Source organism: Pelophylax lessonae (genome assembly GCF_965119305.1).
Source record: "Pelophylax lessonae genome assembly, contig: HAP1_SCAFFOLD_377, whole genome shotgun sequence".
Taxonomy (NCBI): Eukaryota; Metazoa; Chordata; class Amphibia; order Anura; family Ranidae; genus Pelophylax; species Pelophylax lessonae.
This window is the reverse complement of record NW_028119967.1, coordinates 127,850-155,532: the sequence shown is the minus strand read 5'-3', so window position 1 is coordinate 155,532 and position 27,683 is coordinate 127,850. Positions and strand designations below refer to the sequence as shown.

Genomic DNA, 27,683 nt, shown 5'->3' with positions numbered 1-27,683 from the left:
AGTCTCTCCAAAGACTTCTTTAAGATTGTTCTCCACAAGCAGCTGGAATAGGTCCACAGCACCATGGCAGGTTCTAAATTCCTCCTTGGAGTAGAGGAGACTAAGCTCTGTTCTCAACTTACTCCCATCGAGTACAGGATAGGTCTTCACAGTTGTGCTCAGGGCCTCCTTTGGAAATTCCCTTGCATACTGTTTAAACTTGTTCGCTTGAAGCAGGGTGGCACTAACCAGGTGGTTTGTGAAGGAGAAGCGCTCCATGGTGTGTAGGAGGATGGTATCACAGACCTATCGAGAATGATAAAAACAAAAATGATATACTGGTGACATGTCAATGTCATGCGTTAGCTCCCTGAGCATCAGAAATGCATGAAGCTTAACATATGTACTCAGAATGTCTTGGGCATTTGTATGGGATGCTGAGAAATTATGATTTCAAAAAGCACTTGTTAAAATGTTCAGGTTTAGGTTATTATAAAGTAAGATCATTTTCAGTGTTTTTGAATCCAGAATTTCTCAGAACTCCATACACATGAACAGGACATTCTAAGTACATTTTTATGAGTTGTATGCATTTCTGATGGTCTGGGAGCTATGAAGGCTGTAATACCAATGTTGTCCACTAGAGGAAAAAAACAAACAACAAATTCTTATAGATCACATCATTTTTATTGTAAGAAAAATATTTTTCTTTCCAATCTTCATATCTAAAAGAGGGAGCTATCAAAAAAACCCAAATACTTTCTACAAATAAAAACTAACCTCAGTTGCAATAAGTTTATGGGCTTCTGGATCAAGCGAGCACCACCTCTTCGGTTGAGAACCACCTTCACTGATTTGGCCAACCAGGTAATGGAGAGAATCTCTGAAAAATGTAGAAGAAGTAATAATAATTGAAACAACAACAAGGAAAAGGATGAATAAAGCTGCTACCTGATCTTCTGTATGCTCTGCTGGAACTGCTGGATGCTCCCCTTAATGTGGACTGAATCTATGTCCTTCCGCTGGAGTTTGGCATAGAGGAAGTCCACATGTGGCATGATGTTGTGGAAAAGGGTCAGAAAAAATCTAAAATCCTGATCCTCCAGCAGCATGGCAAAGCCTCTTGCCTCTCTGGTGGTAGTTAGGTCAAAGTCCCCTGAATCCTGTATTGTTTTAAAACAGCGAATGAGGTCCTCTCTGTGCTCAAACACTGTATTGACGGCACGGCTGTGGAAGTTCCATCTGACGCTGCTTGATGTTGGTAGTCTATGGGCAACTACTTTATCAAGAACATCTGTGCACTTAGGTGATCTTGAAAAAAAGCTGGCAAACCCTCCAAGGTTAGAAAAAAAATGTCTTACTTTGGATATGCGAGAAGTGGCCTGCTGAATTATTAGATTAAGCTGATGTGCATAGCAGTGGATGTAATGGGCATTTGGGTAAACATCTTGTATCTTCCTCTGAACACCTGCAGTGGCACCCCTCATCACACTAGCTCCATCATAGGCTTGGCAGATGAGTTTACTCTTCTGATCTTCTGGAAGGATGACAGCAAGACGCTCTTGTAGTGCTGTAGCAATGGAATCAGCTGTAGTTGAATGCAGAGAAATAAACTCAAAAAACCTCTCTTGTACGTTGCTTTTGGCATCAATGTAGCGCAGCACAAGCACAAGTTGGCACTGTGTGGCAATATCAGTGGTCTCGTCGGCCTGGATTGACAGAAAATCACTGTTTCGTGCTTCTTGGATAATGTGTTCTTTCACAACAGACAACATACAGTCCAATAGCTCGTTCTGCACGGTTTTCGAAGTTCCCTTAAACACAGTGGCGTTCTCGAGGTGCTCTTTTAAAACTCCATCAAGAGAAGCAACAAAATCGACCAAGCCACGGAATATCCCGGGATTATCTGAAGTCTCACTCTCGTCATGGCCATGCAAAGCCAGTTCAAATGCACCACAGAATTTCACACAGTCTATAATTCTAGACAGGATGTGTCGATTTTTGGTGACTTCCTCATTGTGCCTTCTAATGTCACTCCCATAGCCTTCATCTAGCTGTTCAGCAATGCTATGCCTCCCAAAAAACTGGAGCCTCATAGCATTGTCATGATGGCTTCGGCTACTTTCATGCTGTTTGCACTTTCCAGTGAGCTGCTGTAAGTCGCGAACCCCTGTTGTTGTCCACAACGTTTCAGTTCCAGGACTTTGAAACAACAAACAGGGAAAACAATAGAAGGCATGACTCACATTGCATCCAGCTAGCCAACTCCGTCTCTCATAACAAGTGGTGGAAAAGCACCGAGTGTAAGCTCGACCACGATCACTTGACTGTTGCTTAATTTCCAAGTTGGGCCGATCTGGTCCAAGCTCCTTTATCTTCTTTTTCTCTTCATCTGAACGCCTTGTGAAGGGGTTTTGTTTTAAAGATAAAACTGAATTTTCTTTCATGGTTAACAAATTTGCCTCGCTTCCACAATGATCAGTACCTAGGAGTCAAATGAGAATATGGGAATGTTTAGAAGAGAGATCGGTATGGCACTGCTCTATGCAAGTGTCTATTTCAGTGGTCTTCAAACTATGGCCCTCCAGTTGTTCTGGAACTACAATTCCCATCATGCCTAGTCATGTCTGTGAATGTCAGTTTTACAATGCCTCATGGGACATGTAGTTCCGCAACAGCTGGAGGGCCATAGTTTGAGGATCCCTGGTCTATTTTATCAAGAGTTATGATAGTTAGGCTAGGAGGTTTGAAGGCTTTTTGCGTGCCACCCTGAAGCCTCGTACACACACAATGAGAATATCGAACAAATGAACCTTATAATTGACTACTTAATGATTTTTACAGTGGTCATTATACAGTGACATGTTGTACTGACTATATGCCAATGATCAGGAGAAGTGGTATTGCTGTGTAAACAAAAGCAAGACAAAGGTGCAGCAGCACATGGAAACTGATAGAGATTGTTGATAATATAAACATTACTCCTGGTGACAACCGAGGATTCCCTCCCACTTCCTGATTGGCTTTGAGGCAGAAATCAAAGAGAAATCTCCCCAATTGGACACAGATCACAAAAAATATCTTATGGGGGTAATAATTATCCCCTACCCTAAAAAAAAAAAAAAAAAAACTACCTTTAGCTCTCCTTTAACCACACCTCAAGAAATGTCATTGAGTCATTGCTGGAGTGTATGTAAAGAGGAAGGAGCTGCAAAGAGGCTACATGAGATCAGCAGGATAAAAGGATGAATCAAAAAATAATTATAATATATATATATATATATATATATAAAATACAATGTGTACATCTAACCACTCTATCTAGAATATATATATATATATATATATATATATATATATATATATATATATATGCAGTGGGTACAGAAAGTATTCAGACCCCCTTAAATTTTTCACTCTTTGTTATATTGCAGCCATTTGCTAAAATCATTTAGGTTCATTCTTCTTCCTCATGAATGTACACATAGCACCCCATACTGACAGAAAAACACAGAATTGTTGACATTGTTGCAGATTTATTAAAAAAGAAAAACTGAAATATCACATGGTCCTAAGTATTCAGACCCTTTGCTCAGTATTTAGTAGAAGCCCCCTTTTGATCTAATACAGCCAGGAGTCTTTTTGGGAAAGATGCAACAAGTCTTTCACACCTGGATTTGGGGATCCTCTGCCATTCCTCCTTGCAGATCCTCTCCAGTTCTGTCAGGTTGGATGGTAAACGTTGGTGGACAGCCATTTTTAGGTCTCTCCAGAGATGCTCAATTGGGTTTAAATCAGGGCTCTGGCTGGGCCATTCAAGAACAGTCACGGAGTTGTTGTGAAGCCACTCCTTCGTTATTTTAGCTGTGTGCTTAGGGTCATTGTCTTGTTGGAAGGTAAACCTTCGGCCCAGTCTGAGGTCCAGAGCACTCTGGAGAAGGTTTTTATCCAGGATATCCCTGTACTTGGCCGCATTCATCTTTCCCTCGATTGCAACCAGTCGTCCTGTCCCTGCAGCTGAAAAACACCCCCACAGCATGATGCTGCCACCACCATGCTTCACTGTTGGGACTGTATTGGACAGGTGATGAGCAGTGCCTGGTTTTCTCCACATATACCGCTTAGAATTAAGGCCAAAAAGTTATATTTTGGTCTCATCAGACCAGAGAATCTTATTTCTCACCATCTTGGAGTCCTTCAGGTGTTTTTTAGCAAACTCCATGCGGGCTTTCATGTGTCTTACACTGAGGAGAGGCTTCCGTCGGGCCACTCTGCCATAAAGCCCCGACTGGTGGAGGACTGCAGTGATGGTTGACTTTCTACAACTTTCTCCCATCTCCTGACTGCATCTCTGGAGCTCAGCCACAGTGATCTTTGGGTTCTTCTTTACCTCTCTCACCAAGGCTCTTCTCCCCCGATAGCTCAGTTTGGCCGGACGGCCAGCTCTAGGAAGGGTTCTGGTCGTCCCAAACGTCTTCCATTTGAGGATTATGGATGCCACTGTGCTCTTAGGAACCTTAAGTGCAGCAGAAATCTTTTTGTAACCTTGGCCAGATCTGTGCCTTGCCACAATTCTGTCTCTGAGCTCTTCAGGCAGTTCCTTTGACCTCATGATTCTCATTTGCTCTGACATGCATTGTGATCTGGAAGGTCTTATATAGTCAGGTGTGTGGCTTTCCTAATCAAGTCCAATCAGTATAATCAAACACAGCTGGACTCAAATGAAGGTGTAGAACCATCTCAAGGATGATCAGAAGAAATGGAAAGCACCCGAGTTAAATATATGAGTGTCACAGCAAAGGGTCTGAATACTTAGGACCATGTGATATTTCAGTTTTTCTTTTTTAATAAATCTGCAACAATGTCAACAATTCTGTGTTTTTCTGTCAGTATGGGGTGCTATGTGTACATTCATGAGGAAGAAGAATGAACCTAAATGATTTTAGCAAATGGCTGCAATATAACAAAGAGTAAAAAATATAAGGGGGTCTGAATACTTTCCGTACCCACTGTATATATATATATATATATATATACATAATATATATATAGGTTACATATATACATAAGATACTTTATACACAGAATTGGGGGGGGGGGGTGTGATTGGAGGTTTCTCATCATGCCGTGCCAAGATATAGATACCGCATACACATAGGATATTGAAAATATGATCATCCTCATCATTGTATTATACACCCATCATCATCATCATCATCTCCATATAATACACCCTTCATCATCATCCTCATCATTGTATTATACACCCATCATCATTATCTCATATAGCGCCTTGTGGGTATATACATTATGCATGGCTGTGTGCAGCCTGACATTACAATACATTGTGCTGCATGCTATTATAACACACGGGGGGATTGCACGCCGCTCAGCATTCCAGCAGATCCATTCCGGCGTTGTATGTAGGAGTAAAAACGCACCCATACCTATATATGTACATCTATACATGCATTCACAAATGTAAAAGATCAGTGCTGAGGATGCGGTAACCCTTAGCAACCAAAGCCCTAGCATCCAGTGCTGATGATGCAGTAACCCATAGCAACCAAAGCCCTAGTACGCAGTTCTGAGGATGCACAAGGCACTGAGGCAGCGGCTTCAATCACTTACCTGCTCTCCTGGGCTGGCTGACTCGACTGTGACTCTGTGAGACGTCTTGACCACACGCTGCTCCTCCTCGCTCTGACGGCGGGCGGGAACTGGGACGCATGCACCGCCCCCACGATGACATCAGCCGGGATGTCCTGAATGATTGGTCCAGGCTGGAGTCTGGACCAATCACAGGACTACAAGTGTAGAAGTGGGGAGTGTCGGGCGCATTGCTCTGCACCCCGATGACACCCAGAAGGCCGCCAATCGGCGCCTCTGCTGTCAGCACGTGGGATGCCAAACCCTTCCCCCACCATAGCCAGCAATAGGTCCGGCGCCCCTAGTGGGCTTTAAATGGTAATTTTTTTTCTTTGAAGATGCTGGTTGGGGGGGGGGGGCGCCCCTGCGCCCCCTATCAACCGGCCGCCACTGGCTAAGAACGTTGTATTCTGTGGCGGAAGGTACATTAGGCATTCACAGGATACAGACGTAAGTGTCGCCCATTCCAGGCCCCAAAAATGAGCCCACATGCGTTTACCTGACAGCTAAGAATGTTGTATTCTGTGGCCGGTGGTACATTAGGCATTGACAGGAAAAATAATTGTCGGCCATGAAAGGCCCCAAAAATTAGACATTCAATGGACATGAAATGCCTTTTATGCCGCTGTATTTACCGAAGACAAGGACCATGAATTGTTGTGGGTGGATAGCGGTCTGGCGGACATTTGTGGTCTGTCATGAGGAATTTTAATCAAACATGGTCTACTGGTCACATGTGTTGAATTCCTATGAGATCCATGCCTCATTCATTTTTATAAATGTGAGGTAGTCAACACTGTCATGAGCTAGGCGAGTGCGCTTATCGGTCACGATCCCCCCTGCTACGCTAAACGTCCTTTCGGACAGGACACTGGACAGTAGGGATGCACAGAATATTCGGCGGCCGAACATTATTCGGCCGAAAATAGAAAAAATAGCACTTTCGGTATTCGGCCGAATAAGTCAAAAGGCCGAATAATTTTGTGCCGAACAATAGGGCTGACTGATAGTCGATATGATATCGACTATCGTTCTGTGGCCGTAGGCGATATTCATATCGCGGAGGTCACGATATTTACAGGGGGAAGGGACTCGGAGGAGGACAGGAGGACTCACAGACTTCCGTGAAGCCGGGACACTTCAGCGGTGAGCATACATCCATTACTCACTCGTGCACTGCAGCCCGCCCCACACATTCAGTGAGTCTTACTCTCCTCCCTAGTTTTTTCAATGGCACATTCAGGAAGCCAATCACGCCGTGATTAGCTGCACAGCGAACCAATCACGCGTGCCTGCATACCTGATTGGTTCCGCTGTGCCGCTACTCATGGCGTGATTGGCTTCCTGAATGTGCCATTGAAAAAACTAGGGAGGAGAGTAAGACTCACTGAATGTGTGGGGCGGGCTGCAGTGCACGAGTGAGTAATGTATGTATGCGGCTGTGCTCCTTTCCAGGCTCCTACTAGTCAACCTCCAGCCTCCTACTACCACCACTATGAGAGACTGTCTGTCACTGTATAATCTGATCGAGTCCACACTGACACTGACTGACTGTCACTGAGTAATTGATGTTACCACATTAACCCTGACCTGCCCAGTGCCCTGTATCTGCAATTAAAATTTACAAGGCTGCCTGCATGCTTCCTGATTTCCATTCCCAGCATCCTTCCCAATCCCTACAGTGTCACTAACATTAACCCTATGGTAAAAGGCTGCAGTGTGCACTGAATCCCATTCCCTACAGTAACATTTAGGGAGAGAGAGAGACATGAGAGGACAAGAGAGAGAGAGAGAGAGAGACATGAGAGGACAAGAGAGAGAGAGTGAGAGGACAAGAGAGAGAGAGACACAAGAGGACAAGAGAGAGGACAAAAAATTGGCAAAATAAATGGAAAAAATGCGAAACACCGCGTTCGGTATTCGGCCTTCGGCCAAACATTTCATTATTATTCGGCTTCGGCCAAGAATTTCATTTCGGTGCATCCCTACTGGACAGGGGGGCAAGCCAACAGTTCCATTGCAAATTGTGCAAGCTCTTGCCAGAGGTCAAGCCTGCTCACCCAGTAGTCCAGGGGTTCATCACTCCTCAGAGCATCCACATTGGCCGTTAACCAGATGTAGTCGGACACCTGTTGATCTAGGCATTCCCTGATGCTGGATCCGGAGTACAGCTGTCGATGGGTCGGCTGAAAGAATGATCTCATATCTAAAGTGACCAACACATCTTCAAAATGCCCTCTTCTTGCAGCCGCTGTTGGGTTGGTACCCGGAACGGTTTCTCTGTGAGTGGAAATTCCTCTGCCAGCAAACGCAAAATCAGAATGCAGCATTTCTCGAAGCAAGGCCTGGAAGTGCTGCGTTCTGATCGCCCTCTGAGATGGTGGAAACATTTCCGTCATTTTTTGTTTGTACCGGGGGTCTAAGTACGTTGCCACCCAGTACTGGTCCTTGCCCTTAATGCTTTTTATATGGGGGTCCCCCCTTAAAACACTGGAGCATGAAGGCCCCCATTTGCACTAAACTGGAATCGGTTTAGTGGCCTGGCTCCAGCTCATCATCCAGGATAATGTCATCCTTGTTCTCCTCCCCCATCCACGGACAACACCAGGGATCCCAGAAAGGTTTAAAGCATGTTCTTCTTGCTCCCCCTCATCCACCCCGGCACCTTCCTCCTCTGACTCCTCTTCAGACTCCTGTTGTTGACTTGTCTCAGATGGAGTAGCACCCCCTGGGATTTCATCCAACATTGCAACTTGCTCATCTTCCTGCTCTTGCTCCACGATGGCTTGATCAATGACACGACACAATGCACGCTCCAGAAAGAAGTCGTAAGGTACGATATCACTGATCAGTTTGGTGATCTCATTGAATGGCCGCAGGAGTCTGCATGCGTCGCACATGAGCAGCCACTGGCACGGTGAAAAAAACCCAAGCTCCCCAGAACCTGTCCTGCCGCAGAGTTCGTACAGGTAGTCGTTACCTGCATGTTTCTGCTGGAGCAGCCTATCAAGCATATGCAACGTTGAGTTCCATCATGTCAGGCAGTCACAAATAAGACGAAGGGCAGGTTGTGTCGCCGCTGAATGTCAGCAAGGCGAGCAATGGCTGTGTAATATCTTCTGAAATGGCCCAAGATTTTCCTGGCCTGCCGCAAGACGTCCTGGACCCCAGGGTATTTGGCAACGAATCGCTGCACCACCAAGTTCAGGACGTGTGCCATGCATGGCATGTGTGTAATTTTGCCTTGTTTCAGCGCGCTCAGCAGATTGGCACCGTTGTCGCACACCACTTTACCAACTGTCAAATTGAGCGGTGTCAGCCACTGATCTGCCTGTGAACGCAAAGCTGAAAGTAGTGCAGGACCAGTGTGGCTCTTGCCTTCCAGGCACAACAGACGCAGCACAGCATGGCAACGTCTCACCTTGCATGTGGAATAGATTCTGGGGATCTTGGGCGGCGCATCGGAAGAGATGGTAGCAGCGGAAAAGGAGGAGTCAGCCAAGGAGGAGAGGGAGGATGGAGAAGGGGGAGGAGAAGAAGAGGCAGGCCTGCATGCAATCCGTGGCGGTAAAACCAAATCTACACGGGTGCCACGGGTTACATGCTTGACGGCCGACAGAAGGTTTACCCAGTGGGCAGTAAAAGTTATATAGCTTCCCTGCCCGTGTTTGCTAGACCATGTGTCTGTGGTCAGATGTATCTTGGCACTGACACTGTGTGCCAGAGATACTGTATATTCACTTGCTGCTGAACATGGCCATACAGCTCTGGAATGCCCTTCTGCGAGAAACATTTCCTTCCTGGGACCTTCCATTGTTGTGTTCCAATGGCCACAAATTTCCGAAAGGCCTCTGAGTCCACCAGTTGATATGGCAGTAGTTGGCGGGCTATCAGTTCCGACAAGCCAGCAGTCAACCGTTGAGCAAGAGGGTTATCCGGCATCATCATTTTTTTTTAAGCTCCAACATTTGGGCCACGGAAGCCTTCCTTTTTCCAGAACAACGGGAGGACGGCATGATGGAAGGTGGAGTGGAGGACAATTGTGAGGAGAGAGGAGAAGGAGAAGAGGCTGGACGGTGAGAGCCTGGAGTGTGGCTTTGTGGGTTCTGGTGGCGTTGCTCCCACTGGGCTCGTGATGGGTATCCAGGTGCCTTCTTAAGGCAGTCGTCCCTAGGTGAGTGTTGGGCTTACCGCGATTTATGTGTTGACTGCAAAGGCTGCAGATGGCAACACTATTGTCAGCAGCAGACACATTAAAAAAATCCAACACTGCAGAGCAATGTGCCGGCGTCTTGGGAGCGCCAGATGTGACTGTACATGGTTGATGGCTCGCTCCCGATACATTAGCAGTCTGCTTTGTCCCTCCTGTGCAATGTACATTCGGCCTGCTTCTCCTCCCTATCTGCTGGTCCATCTCTCCCTCTGAACTCCCCTCCTCTTCCTTTCTTGTGGGCACCCACGTGACGTCCATAGACAATTCATCATCGACGTCACATTCCCCACCACTAACATTTGAGATCTTGGAGTAGGCAGCAACAGCGGGACCAACCTCTTTGGGCTAATCTGGGTACAGTCATCAGACTGCTGAGTGGCGGCTGTTGCTACCTCCTCTTCCTGATTCGATGCCAAGAATGGCTGCGCATCGCAAATGTCTTGTGATGGATCAGAAAATAATTCCAGTGACTCAAGCGGAAGGTATATGGTGGTGGTGGTGTCTTTGGTGGCGCACACAGCAGAGAGTGAAGAGGGTGCAGATAGAGAGGATGAGAAGGGTGCAGAAGAGGAAAGCTGAGTGAGCCACTCAAACAAGTCTGGTGCGTCCTTTGACGCAATTGAACGCACCTTCTGAAACTTCACACTTTGGCTCCGGCCTACTGCTTCTGCCCTACCCCTACCACCCCTGCGTAAGGGCCTGCCTCTTCCTCTGCCTGCATTTTAAATTACCCTGTGACAAAAGTCTCTAGAGAAGCGCAGTATATGTGGAAGAAGATATATAAATACCCCAATAAAACTTGATAAGAGAACTCACTTAAAACATACACATCAATAATAAATATCAAAAAATGTGACATCAAAATAATAGTGATGTGATAAAGTGCATATGTGTCACAGTCACAGCTTTTATTTACACAATCATATATTGCTATTCCTTCACTGTGCATTTATTTATTATTTTCACTTTGGATCATATCTTATTGGTGACTTTGTTTAGTCTACCACCACTTGGCACTTTCATTCACTGTCACTTTTCCTTCACAGTGACGTTTGTTCGCTATTATTGGTTATAGCTTTTTGCTGCTACTTATTGGAGTCTGTTCTCACATATTTATGCATTTTTATGCACTTTTGGCACATATGCACTTTATCACATTACTTATTTTGATGTCACAATTTTTGATATTTATTATTGATGTGTATATTTTAAGTGAGTTCTCTTATCAAGTTTTATTGGGGGATCAATTGCACGATGATTTTATTGCCTTTTATCTATTTATGTATGTGGTGACACTATACAGAATTGGCTGCTAATTCCTTTAATTCCCTATCTTGACTCTTTATCTATCACTCAGTTTTTATCTATAACATCTGGCATATGATCAAGCGCATAGGTTCTTTTTATTCTCACTCCTGCATATAAATACCCCGCTTCAATCTGTGGTATTGGGGGGGGCACTGATTTATCACACCAGTTCTACAAAAAATTGGCCAGTAACTGTTGTCACTGTGTGTTAACGCAGCAAAAGAGGCAATATTTTTGCAGGACACAAATACACTGTTCTAAAAGTATATTGTTAGATAACACCCCGCTTCAATCTATGGTTTAGGGGGGGTCACTGGTCTATTGCGCCAGTTATAATACTTGTCACTCTTTGTAGTTGTAGTATCGCTGCAGAAACGCTCACCACACCAGTCACAATGCACAATGCAAATCCACTATAATATGCTTTCTATATTAGAATAAAGAATTCTCCTCTCCTCTCTGGTCAGATCTGTGTTTTATTAATAGAGATAAGAGTAATATCATGTGACAAGCGAGAGAAAGCAAGGTGGCAGCATTGGGTCTGGGTAAAGAGTGGGGGACAGAAGCATCGAATAAGGGTTGTGAGGAGTTGAGATCTGCAATGTTGAATAAGGGAATGAGGAGTGGGGGACAACAGTGTTAGATGGGGGGTGAGGAGCGGGGAACAGCAGTGTTAGATGGGGGGGTGAGGAGCGGGGAACAGCGGTGTTAGATGGGGGGTGAGGAGTGGGGTACAGCAGTGTTAGACGGGGGGGGGGGGGGGGTGAGGAGCGGGGGACAGTGGTGTCAGATGGGGGGTGAGGAGCGGGGGACAGTGGTGTCAGATGGGGGGGTGAGGAGCGGGAACAGCGGTGTCAGATGGGGGCAGGTAGCCATGTCTGGTATCTTCTGACACATGCAGAGTATAGATGGCACAGACATGGTGGGGTTCCTGGTCATCCTGTATATACAGATCTGGGGGCCCAGTTGGTGTTGGGGCAGAGGACGGGATTAATGTTAGTAGTGATGAGGGAGGAAAGCTGCTGAATATTTCCAGGGGTGAGTGTCGGGGTCACCCTAAGCTCTGCCTCTTCCCCAGATAGATTATGAGTACCTCGGCTCTGCCTGGTGAGGGCGCTACAGGAGAGCTGGAGGAAGTTTTGCTGCTCATCCTACTTATGTGATTTCACCGGGGGACTGCAATCTGATTCTCAGTGTTATGCGTTCCTCTGTTTCTGTTCCTCCAGCATAAAAACAGAAGGAGAACATTTTCTTTATGTAATTAAAGATTATATATAGAAAATAATATCTTATTACCTCCTCTGCTGCCACTTCTCCTCTCTTCTTCCTCCCGACTCGCCTCTTTCCTTTCTATATCTGACATCACTTCCTCTGTGGACCTACATCACTTCCTGTCAGTGTCACTTCCTGTCTTTACCTCATCACTTCCTGTTTGTGCATTCCATCTGAGAGAAGTCAGGTCACCACCTTGTGGACCATATTGGGATTTTTGTACTTAGCGTACTTACGGTGACTGTAGGCGTATTTGTTCCTCGCAGCAAAACAGTTGAGTACTCTCGGTGATGTTTTGGTTATTTGCTCTAACAGGTAACTTTTCAGGACTGGCCTTCAGGGTGTTCTCCCTTCATCTTCTTCCGAACAGTATCAGTATTTCTTGCTAGAAAACTACTTAGAACCCCCAAACATTATACATTTTATTTAGCGGAGACCCAAGAGAAAGAAATGGGGAAAGTTGCAATTTTTTATGTCACATGGTATTTGCGCAGCGATTTTGCAAACTCAATTTTTGGTTGGAAAATATATTTTAATTAATTAAAAAAACACAATACCCCTAAACCTCAATTTTTTTTTGTATAATGTGAAAGATGATGTTATGCCGAGTAAATAGATACCTAACATGTCATGCTTTAAAATTGCGTACACTCGTATGTGTTAACATACGTAACGTATGTGTTCGCTTCTACGTGCGAGCACGGAGGGACGGGGCTCTTTACATTTTTCTTTTCTTATTTATTTTTTATTTTTTTACTGTTTATCTTTACTCTATCCCTTTTTTTTTTTCCATCACTTTTATTCCTAATACAAGGATTGTAAACATCTCTTGTAATAGAAATAAGGATGACAGGTCCTCTTTATGGGTGTCAAAAAGACCCCAAATCTCTTCTTTAACTTTAAAAGCAAAAAGAAAAAAAGATTTACTTCTAGCCTGGATCAGAACTGACGTCATGATGTCACTCCGTTCCTCCAAGGCCATTGGGGTGATCAAAGAGTATCTACACTTTGATCGTCTATGGCAGCAGCCAGCCACACCATCTGATCGTTTCTTAGGCGAACCGATGAAAACGGTAAGCCCAAACACCGGTGAGCGGCAGAAGAGGGGGGTATGTCCCTTCCCGCTGCTTCAGAAAGCTCATAAGCCGCTCAGAATGGTTTCATGAGAAAGCCAGCCACTGGCTTGAAAAAACAATTCTGGGGTTATGGCATATAGCTTTGGCCATAACCCCAGTAAACCACAATGTATATATATATACGTATTGTGGTCAGCAAGTATTAGTTCGTTGTTCCCAAAAAATGCGTATTCAGGTTGGGGAGCGCCTGTAGATGAAAACTAACTGTGCAGATTTGAATAAACTTGAATAATTCCCATCCTACCTGGTGTAGGCCATTTATGTACCTACCAGAGCCTAGCCCAAAAACACCCCCTGAGATGGCGTCCTCCCCAACCTGCCTTGTTGCTAGGTTGTTGCTAAGATAATCCCTGCCATTACTGCTTACCCTCACTATTACAAGAGGGAGGTCTCTACGATGCAAATCCTGCAACTGTGTGATCCAACTTCCTTTTCGTAGAAGCTCTGAGCTCAGAGCTGCTGTGACGGAGGAGATGGCAAATTGCGCTTGAACCTGAATCATAGATGGCCCCATTTTTCCCAACTGACGAGGCCCTTTCTCCTCCGATTGGCCAGAGTATGCCCCCTCCCCAAAGTCTGAAGCACAGTAAACTGACTCATTGTTTAGAAAGTATGGAGACCCCCTGATCTAGAAGAACACTACTATGAGCTCCAGAAATCTCATGCAGAAGCAAAAAGTTGGGTGACCCTTGGACTGAGGAGCCTGAGCCTAGGAACAGAGAGTTTTAAGATTCTCTTGGGGAAGAAAAACTCTTGCTTGAGCTGTGTTTAGAATGAGTCTCCGATATTGTAAGTGATGAGTTGGTTCCAGTATTGAGTTCTGAAGGTTCAGGACCAGTTGAACCTTTGCAATGTCAGGACAGTTCAAGCTATGCTGTCAGCCAGAACCTAAGCTAATGGAGGTGTTCCAGATATCCCACAATGGGGATACCCTGGGAGCACAGCAAGGCTAGCCCTGGGGGCCAGCGCCTTGGTGAACACTCAAAGTGCAGAAGAGATGATGAACAAGAGAAGCTGAAGGCCCACAGCAAAGGGGAAGAATTGCTGGTGCGTCAGAAAAACAGGAACATTCAAGTATCCATCCTTGATGTCCACAGAGTTTAGAAAGTCTCATTGATTATATAGGTATAGGCAGGAACTGTTAGATAAGCGAAATTCTGTATATGATATTGTGCTGACTCTGTATCCCGTTCTATTTCTTCTGGGGTGCGTAGATTCTCCACATTGGATCATGACCAGGTAGAGGCTATTATGAGATCACTATTTTTACAGTGAGGAAAAAAGTATTTGGTCCCCTGCTGATTTTGTACATTTGTCCAGTGACAAAAAAATGATCAGTCTAAAATTTTAATGGTCGGTTTATTTTACCAGTGAGAGACAGAATAACAACAAAGATATCTAGAAAAATGCATTTCAAAAAAGTTATAAATTGATTTGCATTTTAATGAGTGATATACTGTAAGTATTTGACCCCTTTGCAAAACATGACTTGGTACTTGGTGGCAAAACCCTTGTTGGCAATCACAGAGGTCAGACGTTTCTTGTAGTTGGCCACCAGGTTTGCAAACATCTTAGGAGGGATTTTGTCCCACTCCTCTTTGCAGATCCTCTCCAAGTCATTAAGGTTTCGAGGCTGACGTTTGGTAACTTGAACCTTCAGCTCCCTCCATATATTTTCTATGGGATTAAGATCTGGAGACTGGCTAGGCCACTCCAGGACCTTAATGTGCTTTTTGAGCCACTCCTTTGTTGCCTTGGCCGTGTGTTTTGGGTCATTCTTATGCTGGAAGACCCATCCATGACCCATTCTCAATGCCCTGGCTGAGGGAAGGAGGTTCTCACCCAAGATGTGATGGTACATGGCCCTTTGATGCGATGAAGTGTCCTGTCCCCTTAGCAGAAAAACAACCCCAAAGCATAATGTGTCCACCTCCCTGTTTGACGGTGTGAATGGTGTTCCTGGGGTCATAGGCAGCATTCCTCCTCCTCTGACATGGTGAGTTGAGTTGATGCCAAAGAGTTTGATTTTGGTCTCATCTGACCACAAATCTTTCACCCAGTTCTCCTCTGAATTGTTCATTAGCAAACTTCAATTAACACAGGGGTTCTGGCTTGTAGGATAGCTGGAGGAATCCTAGTAGTGTGTGGTAATTCCTAGACTGTTCCCCAACCCTTAGAGTGCACCAGATTGTATGTATGATTTGTATCTGCCTGTGTGTGGTCAGCCAGCTGGATTGGAGTGGAGTCTCCCTCTAGTGGTGACCAAAGGCAGTGCAGGCTGTGAAAGTATCGCAGCCAATCTAATTACTCAGTAGGAATTTTCTTTATTCTGTCATCCCCTTATACTCCCCAGTCACGGTTTACCACGTCTCGGTTAGCTAGTCGCTGTGGGCGTGGTCAAATCGTGACACGCTGTACCCAAATAAAATTGATGTCCTTTTTCCCCACAAATAGAGCGTTCTTTTGGTGGTATTTGATCACCTCTGTGATTTTCATTTTTTATGCTATAAACCGAGAAAAAAAAGATGATTTTGACAAAAAAAAACAATATTTTTTCATTTCTGCCATAAAACATTCAATAAAAAAAATGTAAAAAAATCTAATTTCTTCATCAATTTAGGCCAATTTGTATTCTGCTACATATTTTTGGTAAAAGAAAATCCCAATAAGTGTTTATTCATTTGTTTGCGCAAAAGTTATATCCTCTACAAACTATGGGATATTTTTATAGAATTTTATCTTTTTAATATTTTCTAGTAATGGCGGCGATCAGCGACTTATAGCGGGACTGCGACATTGCGGTGGACAAATTGCACAGCTAACTGATGCTTTTTTTGGGACCAGTGCCACCAATACAGTGATCAGTGTTAAAAAAAAATATGCACTGTTACTGTACTAATGACAATGGCAGGGAAGGAGGTTAACATCAGGGGGGTGGGGTCAAAGGGTTAAATGTGTTCCTAGGGAGTGCTTACTCATTGTGGGGGAGGTGCTTTAACTGTGGGAATGTAGAGATCCGTGTTCCTGCCTAGCAGAAACACACAGGAAGCTCGGGTTGCCACCTTTTCTTCAAGCCAAACCCGAACACTTTAGCCACGCACTGCAAAATCTTATTTTTAAAGAGGAACCCTGTGCACTCTGATGTAAAGGGGAACTCTAACGTAAGGGGGTTTCTACTCACCAAACCTCCCACTTACATGAGAGTCTCCAGCATTTCCCCTTTCATTTGGGTTCCCAAAGCCCCCCTTACATCAGAGTCCACAGAGCACCTCTTAAATCTTACCTTAGTGTACTTACTCACTTGGAGGCATCAGAGAGAATGGAGAGAGGGCAGAGACTTCAATCATAGACATTGGATGGTGAGCTCACTCTACCGAGGATGGAGGTTTAGGCATCAAAGCCTTTAATCCACCCTGTATCTGCCGGTTGCTGAGCTTAAAACTTCCAGCCCACACATCCCTTTCCTGAAGCACAGAACGCCAGGGATTGGAGTGTGGGTGGGCAGACAGAGGGGTAGGGGTGGGAGGAAGAGGAGTAGATCAAGCCCTTTCTTCTCTCCTGTCTGTGTATGGGGGTAGGGCCGGTGTGTACATGTATGCACTCAGTGGTTGTGGTACTTGGTTATTCCGGGAGCCACAGTCCATTCTGAATATTGTGTCTGGATTTCAGGTGGCCTGAAACCCAAACACATGACTCAAAACCTGAACTGTCCAGGTGAATCCTAGATAGGTGGTAACCCTACAGGAAGCACCAGCAAAGTGTAGTATCCTATTTAAAGGGTTTTAATAGTGATGGATTAAAAACACTCACATGAGGTAAAATATACAAGTGCTTATCTGGTGTCAGAGTCTATGGATCCTCTTAGAACCATTCTGCAGGACCGCTGTCCTCTGTTCCGGCTGCTGGGCACAGAGATGGCTGGCTCGGGAGCCTGGAGGAGCCCCAAGAAGCCATGCTAACCAGTGTGGAAGGCACAGGGAATGTGCCAGCACTGGAAGGATAGGAGGTACCAGACGAGAAGAGAAGCAAGGCTTTCCTCTTGGTCTATACAGAGCCAGTCACAAGGACAGCAGCCTTAGGTGGTCCCGTGCATTCCTTTATTGTACCCCCATAACCAAAGACCAGTGACATTTTATGAATTACCCTCTACCCTGATGATTGGTAGTTTTAGATATTTATGTGAATATTACGTGTGAAACGCGTCCACCTTTCTGTATCCCGTATTGACTGTCTGCAATAAATATCATCGCTATAACCTGTTGGAGTGCCACCATTTTCATTGGTTTTATGCCCCATATATTGTCAGGATTGACCATTAATTATCCCATGTATTGTCCGGATTGCCCACCTGTTGCCCCATGTTTTGTCTTAATTGCTCACTTGTTGCCCCATGTCTTGTCATGGTTTCCCGCCTGTTGCCTCATGTGGGGAGGGATCAGTAAAGGTAGACAGTTGACTCATGATTTTACCACCCCCTAAGCTTAAATTGCAGTCGGATGGGGCGGTACACATGGCACTGCAATTTGCGGCTGCTGCAAACCTCACACCCCCCGGTCACATTGGGCAATGCTAGTCAACTGAATGGGGTTGTTCTGCAACAGCCCTGATGCATACAGTTGCGGCATACTGGCGTGGACTTTACAGGGTTAACATAAGGGCTCCCAGCTGCCTGCCAAACCCACAGTGGGTCAGAGGGCGATGCGGGTGTAAACTAACCCCGAGTGGACTGTGGTGGTTTCACATTTTTTTATGGCCTAAACAGTTCCACCCGTTACAATCCAGCGTATTCTGATGTTTCATTATATTTCCTTTATTTGTAAACTTTCCCGCACTCTGAGCATGAAATAGGACACTCGCCCGTATGAACTTTCTGGTTTCTAAGAAATAAACCTTTGTTTGGAAGACATTTCCCACACTCGTAACATTAAAAAGGGCGCTCACCTGTGTGTAAGTAGGTGTTCTTTCTTAGTTAAACATTTCCCGCACTCTGCACAAGATTAGAGACGCTCACCTTTAGGAACTTTCCGGTGTTTAACAAGTAAACATTTGAGTGCAAAACATTTCCCGCACTCTGAACATGAATAGGGAAGCTCACCAGTGTGTATTCTCTAAAGGCTAAGAAAGTTTCCTTTATTATTAAAACATTTCCCGCACTCTGAACATGAATAGGGAGGCTTAACTGTGTGTATTCTCTGCTGTTTAAGAAGGTTTCCTTATATGATTAAAACATTTCCCACACTCTTGTTAAAGAAATTATGAATGTTTCATAATTATTATGTGTGTTATAATCATTTATGTATACATATATAGAGTATACCTAGAAACTGCATTTCTTCAGCAGATTCTGCTAATAATTTAAACAGTGGCTACTGCATATCCTGTCATATGTTCTTTGTTAAAGTTTTCACATTTACAAAGACTTACTACATTGCCTGACTCCGTATATCCTGTACAGATGTTTGTAGATGAAGAAGAATACAATAGACTACTGTTCAACCCCCCTCCTTAGGATATATTAAAGGCGGTATAGGCCATCATTCATTGTCCAAAGGAATAAGGATAGGAACCACGTATGCAAACCAGACGGGTTATAGAAGCTCACAGAAGTATGTCGATATAACCTATCTCCTCGTATACAAGTATTCAATGAATTCTTCTTTGAATCAGCTTGTGGTCTAAAGGTAAATTCCTTGACAACTCTGAAAATTAACAGGGAAGCTCACCCCTGTGCATTTTCTGATGGCTAAGAGGGCTTACTTCATGAGTAAAACATTTCCCGCACTCTGAACATGAATATGGAATCTCCCCTGTGTGTATTCTCTGATGCCTAAGAAGATTTCCTTTCTCATTAAAATGTTTCCCCCACACTCCGAACATGAATAGGGACGCTCACCTGTGTGTATTCTCTGATGGCTAAGAAGGAATCCTCTATGAGTAAAACATTTCCCACACGCTGAACATGAATAGGGACGCTCCCCTGTGTGTATTCTCTGATGGTTAAGAAGGTTTCCTTTATAATTAAAACATTTCCCACACTCTAAAAATGATCAGGGAAGCTCACCCCTGTGGCTAAGAAGGTTTCTTTTGTGATTAGAACATTTCCCACACCTGGCACATGAATAGGGACGTTCAACAGTGTGTATTCTTTTGATGGGTTAGAAGGCTTACTTCATGAGTAAAACATTTCCCGCACTCTGAACATGAATAGGGCGCTCACCTGTGTGTATTCTCTGATGGCTATTTAGGCTTATTTTATGATTAAAACATTTCCCGCACTCTGAACATGAATATGGAAGCTCCCCTGTGTGTATTCTCTGATGGCTAAGAAGGTTTCCTTTTTGAGTAAAACTTTTCCCACACTCTGAACATGAATAGGGACGCTCACCTGTGTGAATTCTCTGGTGCTGAAGAAGGTGTTCTTTTTGACTAAAACATTTCCCGCACTCTAAACATGAATATGGAAGCTCCCCTGTGTGTATTCTCTGATGGCTAAGAAGGGTTCCTTTCTCATTAAAACGTTTCCCGCACTCCAAACATGAATAGGGACGCTCACCTGTGTGTATTCTCTGGTGGTTAAGAAGGCTTCCTTTATCCTTAAAACATTTCCCGCACTCTGAACATGAATAGGGACGCTCATCCGTGTGTATTCTCTGATGCCTAATAAGGACTCCTTTATCATTAAAACATTTCCCGCACTCTGAACATGAATAGGGAAGGTCACCTGTGTGTATTCTCTGATGGCTAAGAAGGCTTCTTTTATGATTAAAACTTTTCCCGCACTCTGAACATGAATAGGGAAGGTCACCTGTGTGAATTCTCTGGTGCTGAAGAAGCCTTACTTTATGATTAAAACATTTCCCGCACTGTAAACATGAATAGGGACGCTCCCCTGTGTGAATTCTCTGGTGCTTTAGAAGGGTTCCTTTTTGGCTAAAATATTTCCCGCACTCTGAACATGAATAGGGAAGATCACCTGTGTGTATTCTGTGGTGCTGAAGAAGGTATCTTTTCTGTTTAAAACATTTCCCGCACTCTGAACATGAATAGGGACGCTCCCCTGTGTGTATTTTCTGATGATTATGAAGGCTTCCTTCATGATTAAAACATTTCCCGCACTGTAAACATGAATAGGGACGCTCCCCTGTGTGAATTCTCTGGTGCTGAAGAAGGCTTGCTTTTTGACTAAAACATTTCCCGCACTCTGAACATGAATAAAGACGCTCATCTGTGTGTTTTCTCTGATGGCTAAGAAGGCTTTTTTTGTGTTTAAAACATTTCCCACACCCTGAACATGACAATGAATTCTCTCCTGTATGACCCCCTTTATGATTTAAAGAAGATTCCCTGAGATTAGATAGTTTCCCGCACCCGCCGGCACTGTCAGATATTAGAGGACTATGTGAAGTATCAGGAGATTCCAATGATCTCCTCCAATGGTGAGGTCTGTCATGTATATTATGAGGAACGGGATTTACTTCTGGAGAAGATGCCATGTCATTATCTTCTGTAGTCACATCTTCCTCCGATGTCCTTCTATTCCCACCACAGAGTCCGTCTGTCAGAAGACAAGAAAAATTACCAAGAGTTTTCCACACTCATATACACTGCGCAACACTTTATAATCAGAGTATAGCATCAAGTCAGGGAAACTCCTGTGATATTCATCTGCTCAGTGAAGTAGCAGAGGGGGTTGTTAATCAGTTTCAGCTGGACAGGGCCGTAGAAGGTCCTTAACCCATCAGCAGGACCGGTATCTGCTCCTTTGTGCAAGGAGGAACAGGATGAGCTCTGCCAGAGCCCTACAAAATGACCTCCAGCAGGACACTGGTGTGAATGTCTCTGACCAAACAATCAGAAACAGACTTCATGAGGGTGGCCCGAGGACCCAACGTCCTCTAGTGGGCGCTGTGCTCACTGCCCGGCATCGTGGAGCTCGATTGGCATTTCCCATTGACCACCAGAATTGGCAGCTCCACCACTGGCACCCTGTGCTTTTCACAGATGAGAGCAGGGTCACCCTGAGCACATGTGACAGACGTGAAAGGGTTTGGAGAAGCTGTGGAGAACATTATGCTGCCTGTAACATCGTTCAGCATGACCGGTTGGGTGGTGGGTCAGTGATGGTCTGGGGAGGCGTATCCATGGAGGGACGCACAGACCTCTACAGGCTAGACAACGGCACCCTGACTGCCATTAGGTATTGGGATGAAATCCTTGGACCCATTGTCAGACCCTACGCTGGTGCAGTGGGTCCTGGGTTCCTCCTGGTGCACGACAATGCCCAGCCTTATGTGGTGAGAGTATGCAGCCAGTTCCTGGAGGATGGATACCATTGAATGGCCCCCACACTCGCCTGACCTGAATCCAATAGAACATCTCTGGGACATTCTGTTTCAGTCCATCTGATGTTTTTCGTTGCCGATACCAATACTTTGGCCATTGAATATCGGTATCGGCTGATATTTTAGTACATTTAAAAAAAAAAAAATGTATTTTAAGCACTTGACAGGTACTCTTTTGGAGGGACCTGAGGGTCTAAAAGACCCCAAACCCCTCCTCTGCACTTAACACCATTCAAAACGACAAGTTTGGATTTTTTGAATGCTGTCATTTTTTGGAATCTGGCGCCGAGTACCCGGAAGTGATGTCATGAATGCGGCTTTGATCAGGTCTTCGGCAGCCATGCAGGCTGGTTGCCTGGGTCTCCCGTTGGGACGGGAGACTCGGGCGAGCCGCAGAAGGCTGTCTTGTAATGAAAGCTGAGTGGCTTCTCAGCCGCATCGGTTGTCATTACAAGACAGCCGACTGTTGGCTATAGACGCCGATACCAGAGTGATGCAGGAATCACTCCGCTCCGGTACATGCACTTTCCCGAAATATCGGCAATATCGGTCACCTTGGTGGCCGATTCCGATATATCGGGGAAAGTGCATACTGGCCCCCGATATATCGGCTACTGATCCTCAAACATCAATCCATATACCCAAACAGTTTTTGTATTTAGTGGCCATCACTCACCTGTGCTGATATCTGGAGAAGATTCCTCCTCTTTAACTTTGTCCATCATCCCAACTTCTTCCCTGAACTGCTGATCACCCCTCACATACGTCTCTTCTTCCTCTTTAACCTCATCTTTTATATCTATCAGATTTTCATTCTAAACAAACAAAATAGCGGGGGATGGTTTCTTTAAACTGTGAGCACAAATAACCTTATACCTAAAAGTGGAATATATTTTCATACAGTCAGATCACTTTTAGGATCTCGACATCCATCTTCACCTACCTGATGATGGTGAGGGATGGTGTGACCTTCCTGTGTGGAATCCCAGGAATACAGAGGACGGGGACATCTCTCTGGTGGGTTCCCATTACTGGATCCATCTGTAGGAAACACACACACTGACTGAATACATTGTTTCTATGAGTTTATCAGATGATGGGGGATCTAGGTGGACCCTCCGTACTGCTCTCTCCTTTACAATAAAGTCTCCTCTTACCCGGTGATGTGAGGGGCAGCTGATTCTCCATCATGATGTCCTTGTAGAGATCCTTGTGTCCTTCTAAGAATCTTCTGAGAATCCTCCTCACCTCTCTGGTCAGGTCTGTGTGTTATTAATAGAGATAAGAGCGATATCATGAGAGAAGCGAGAGAAAGCAAGGTGGCAGCATGGGGTTTGGGTGAAGAGTGGGGGGCAGAAGCATCAAATATGGGGTGTGACGAGTTGAGATCTGCAATGTTAAATAAGGGAATGAGGAGTGGGGGACAACAGTGTTAGATAGGGGGTGTGGAGCGGGGGACAGTGGTGTTAGATGGGGAGTGAGGAGCGGGGGACAGCGGTGTTAGATGGGGGGTGAGGAGCAGGGAACAGCAGTGTTAGATGGGGGGGGGTGAGGAGCAGGGGACAGTGGTGTTAGATAGGGGGTGAGGAGTGGGGGACAGTGGTGTTAGATGGGGGGTGAGGAGTGGGGGACAGCAGTGTTAGATGGGGGGTGAGGAATGGGGGACAGTGGTGTTAGATGGGGGGTGAGGAGCGGGGGACAGCGGTGTTAGATGGGGGCAGGTAGCTGTGTCTGGTGTCTTCTGACACATGCAGAGTATAGATGGCATAGACACGGTGGGGTTCCCGGTCATCCACTATATACAGATCTGGGGACCCAGTTGGTGTTGGGGCAGAGGAAGGGATTAATGTTAGTAGTGACGAGGGAGGAAAGCTGCTGAATATTTCCAGAGGTGAGTGTCGGGGTCACCCTAAGCTCTGCCTCTTCCCCAAATAGATTATGAGTACCTCAGCTCTGCCTGGTGAGGGTGCTACAGGAGAGCTGGAGGAAGTTTTGCTGCTCATCCTACTTATTTGATTTCACCGGGGGACTGCAATCTGATTCTCAGTGTTATGCGTTCCTCTGTTTCTTTCCTCTGGCATAAAAACGGAAGGAGAACATTTTCTTTATGTAATTAAAGATTATAAATAGAAAATAATATCTTATTACCTCCTCTGCTGCCACTTCTCCTCTCTTCTTCCTCGGACAGAAAGTCTCTGTGGAATACAGACAGGAAGTGATGTCAGATACAGACAGGAAGTTCCGGGTGAGAGGTGAGTTGGAAGGAAGTAGAGAGGAGACGTTGTTGGAATAGGCAGCAGAGGAGGTAATAAGATCTTATTTTCTATTAACACCCAGTAACCCCCCGTCATGTTCGTCCTCTTCCTCCATAGTCACTGTGACATCTTTTATCTCCAGCAGATGATGATACACACATAGTGTGGAAACCTAGATTAACCCCTTCAGGGTTAGAACCCACTTTTGTGGCCGGAACATTCCCTTTATTTTGAAGATAAATTCTAGTAATATGTTCCTCTAAACAAACAGCACTGACAATAAATAGACAAGACAATGACCATCCTGACTAGAGATGGGCTCGGGCGTGTTCGAGTTTGCACGTGCCCGATCCCGCCAGGAAGCCGACACTGCACTCCGCTAATCACAGACAGTGAGACATTTCCCGATCCGCAGGTGCACAGATCAGTAAATGTCTCACTGCCTGTGATTAGTGGATTGCAGTGTTGGCTTCCTGGCGGGATCGGGCACGTGCGAACTCGACCACGCCCAAGCCCATCTCTAATCCTGACCATACATGGCCTACAAAGGGCAATTATTACACAACACAGGCAGCCAATGGGCAATCATTACAATATGCAGCCAACACAATGATGGAGTGCAGGGGTCAGGAGTATGGAGCCCCTTACATTGCTGGTCAGGAGGAAGAAAACATTCCCTAGCCTGCCATGAAGAATATGTTCTATCATTGGTGTCAGAGGGAGGAAAATAGTGAGGGCTCTGAGGAAAGTATAGGAGCTACATAGTTACATAGTTAGCGAGGTTGAAAAAAGACATCAGTCCATCCAGTTCAACCTATGATGTGTGTGTGTGTGTGTGTTTTCTGTTAACCGTACATTGTATACCCCTGTATGTTGTACATTGTATACCCCTGTATGTTGTGGTCTTTAAGGTGTCCATCTAATCGTTTTTTGAAACTATCAATGCTCCCTGCAGATATGACTGTTTGCGGAAGAGAATTCCACATCCTTACTGCTCTTACAGTGAAGAACCCTCTGCGTATTTTAAGGTTAAACCGCTTTTCCTCTAGTTTTAGTGAGTGGTCACGTGTCTTATTGTATTCCCTTTCACTGAATAGGTTTTTCCATATGCTAGGGTTGCCAGTACAGTATTTGTACATTGATATCATATCACCCCTCAATCGTCTCTTCTCCAGAGAGAATAAGTTCAGTGCTTGTAGTCTTTCCTCATAGCTTATGTCCTCCATTCCCCTAATTATTTTTGTTGCCCTTCTCTGGACTTTCTCCAGTTCCAGCACATCCTTCCTGAGGACCGGTGCCCAGAACTGGACAGCATACTCCAGATGTGGCCGGACCAGAGTCTTGTAGAGTGGGAGAATAATCTCTTTATTTCTGAAGTGAATCCCCTTTTCCCTTATCTTCTTTCAGGACAGGCATTTCTGAGAGAACCTGGCTCCTCCCTTCCTAGGAAACACCGCCCCAATCAATTGGATTTAAGCCTCCCTCCAGCTGGCTGCCTCAGTTCTGGTGTTTCCTCCAGCGGGGAGACACCGTCCAAAGAGGAGCCATAGCTGAGGCGGGGAGGCTGAAGCTACAAGGGAGTCAGGTACTCTCAGAAGCGGCCATAAAGACAGCACCGGGGGGGCACCCGCCTACCTGTCGGCCGCAAAAAGATGTTTATCACCCCAGCCCCGCTCAGGGGGTTTCCCAGGCTGGGGGGGCTGCTCTCCGCGCTCGGGGAGAGCGTCCGACGATTGTGCACCGCCCCCCACCCCCCCCCCCCCCCCCCACTGTACGGCCGGTATGGAGCAGCCGGGCCGGATGACGGAGGATGTCACTTCTGGTAGGGGCGGGCACTTCCGTCAGCAACCGCGACTTCCGGGTCGCGCCGGTGAGCGGGCCAGATATGAAGGCTGGTGCATTTCAAAGAGCTGGGGGACAGCTGCCTGAAGGATTTGTGAGCCACTCCAAGAGCCATGTCGGAGGCACAGGCCTCAGGGACTGCTCCGGGGGAGAACAGCACAAGCCACCATAAGGAGACCTGGGGTGGTACTCCTTTACCTTCTCCCTCTAGCTCCATTTCCTTCCCCTAGAGGCTCTATAAGGGGATCGGGGAGGCTTGAGGGTTACACTGTGGGATCTTTTGGTGATGGTCGTCCCTAGTAACACCCTCGGTTGGGGCAAGCTGTGCGGGCTGGGGGCGCTAGTGAGAGTACATGTTTTTACTATGTTTGTTTAAATTTTTTCAGATTAAGGCCTCTGAGATAGCAAAAACAGCCCATATTGCAAAGAAGAGATGCCCTTCCTGCAAAGCTAACATGGGGGAATCCTGGACTAAACCCTTATGCAAGGATTGTCTGGATAGTTTAGTCAGGGAGCACACAGAAAGTAAAAATGCAGCCTTAGCTACATCAGTCAAGGAGCTTACTAGCACTTTTCAGTCTTTTAAAGATTTGTTTGCTACCATTCAGCTTCCGCAGAGTTCCCCCCAGTCGGCACGGCAGGAAATTGCTCCAACGCCACAGGTACTACCCTCTACAAGTGGGGAAGCACCAGTGGTTCTTGAATATCAGGGGGAAGAGTGTGACAGCACACACCCCCCCCCCAATTCCCAAGGGGAATCTGAGGCAGAGGGGTCGGATGGGGAATCCAACAGAACCTCTAGGTACAAACTGTCTTTGGAAGAGGTGGAGGGCCTTCTACTGGCCATCCAAACCACTCTGGGAATCCAAGAGGAAAAGAAAACCTTATCCCTACATGATCAGATGTATGGGGGTCTGGGAAAACCTAAGAAAATTTTTTTTTTTTAGTACACAAGGTCCTGGTAGACACCATAAAAGAAGAATGGCAGGACCTAGAAAGAAAACCATTTTTTCCGGGGCTTTAAAAAGGAGGTTTCCTTTTTCTGAAGATGATTCGGCCGTCTGGAATAAATCACCTAAACTGGACGCAGCCTTTTCACGAGTCTCCAGACATACGGATCTGGCTTTTGAGGATATGGGATCTCTTCCTGATCCCATGGATAAGAGAGCAGACTCCCTCCTCAAAAAAGCATGGGACTCTTCTTTAGGAAACCTAAAACCTTCTATGGCAATTACTGTGGTAGCAAGAAACATGGAGTATTGGCTAACTCAGATAAAGGCGCACATTGAGGCTGGTACGGCCAAGGAGACCATATTGTCGTCTTTCCCCATGCTGCTACGGGGAGTAGCATATATTGCGGATGCCTCTGTGAAGTCGGTGCGCATGACGGCCAGGTCATCTGCCTTAACCAATTTGGCTAGGAGAGCCCTTTAGTTAAAAACTTGGCAGGGAGACGGGTGATCCAAATCTAAGCTGTGTGGGATCCCATTGACGGGGGACTACTTATTTGGTCCAGGGTTAGAGACCATCCTAGACCAAACGGCAGATCGGAAAAAATCCTTTCTGGTAAAGCAGGGGAAAAAGGTGGGATTCAATAAAAGATCATATCCCCAAAATAATTTTTTGGCTCCAAGAAAATCTGAAGGACAGAGAAAATCCTGGAGTCAAAAAGGGAAGGGCCATGGGG

The 27,683-nt window shown here is 45.6% G+C and overlaps 1 pseudogene across 1 annotated transcript; it reads right to left on the bottom strand.

Annotated features, from left to right (window-relative positions):
• On the bottom strand, positions 1-24,060 carry LOC309543828 (annotated as a pseudogene). Its single transcript has 10 exons — positions 24,048-24,060; positions 23,057-23,161; positions 22,843-22,940; positions 22,576-22,714; positions 19,664-20,878; positions 19,385-19,594; positions 18,569-18,628; positions 931-2,464; positions 760-862; positions 1-285 (listed from the first exon to the last, which is right to left on the bottom strand). The product of its transcript is annotated as an uncharacterized misc_RNA (transcript).
• Between the last annotated feature and the right edge of the window lie 3,623 nt (positions 24,061-27,683).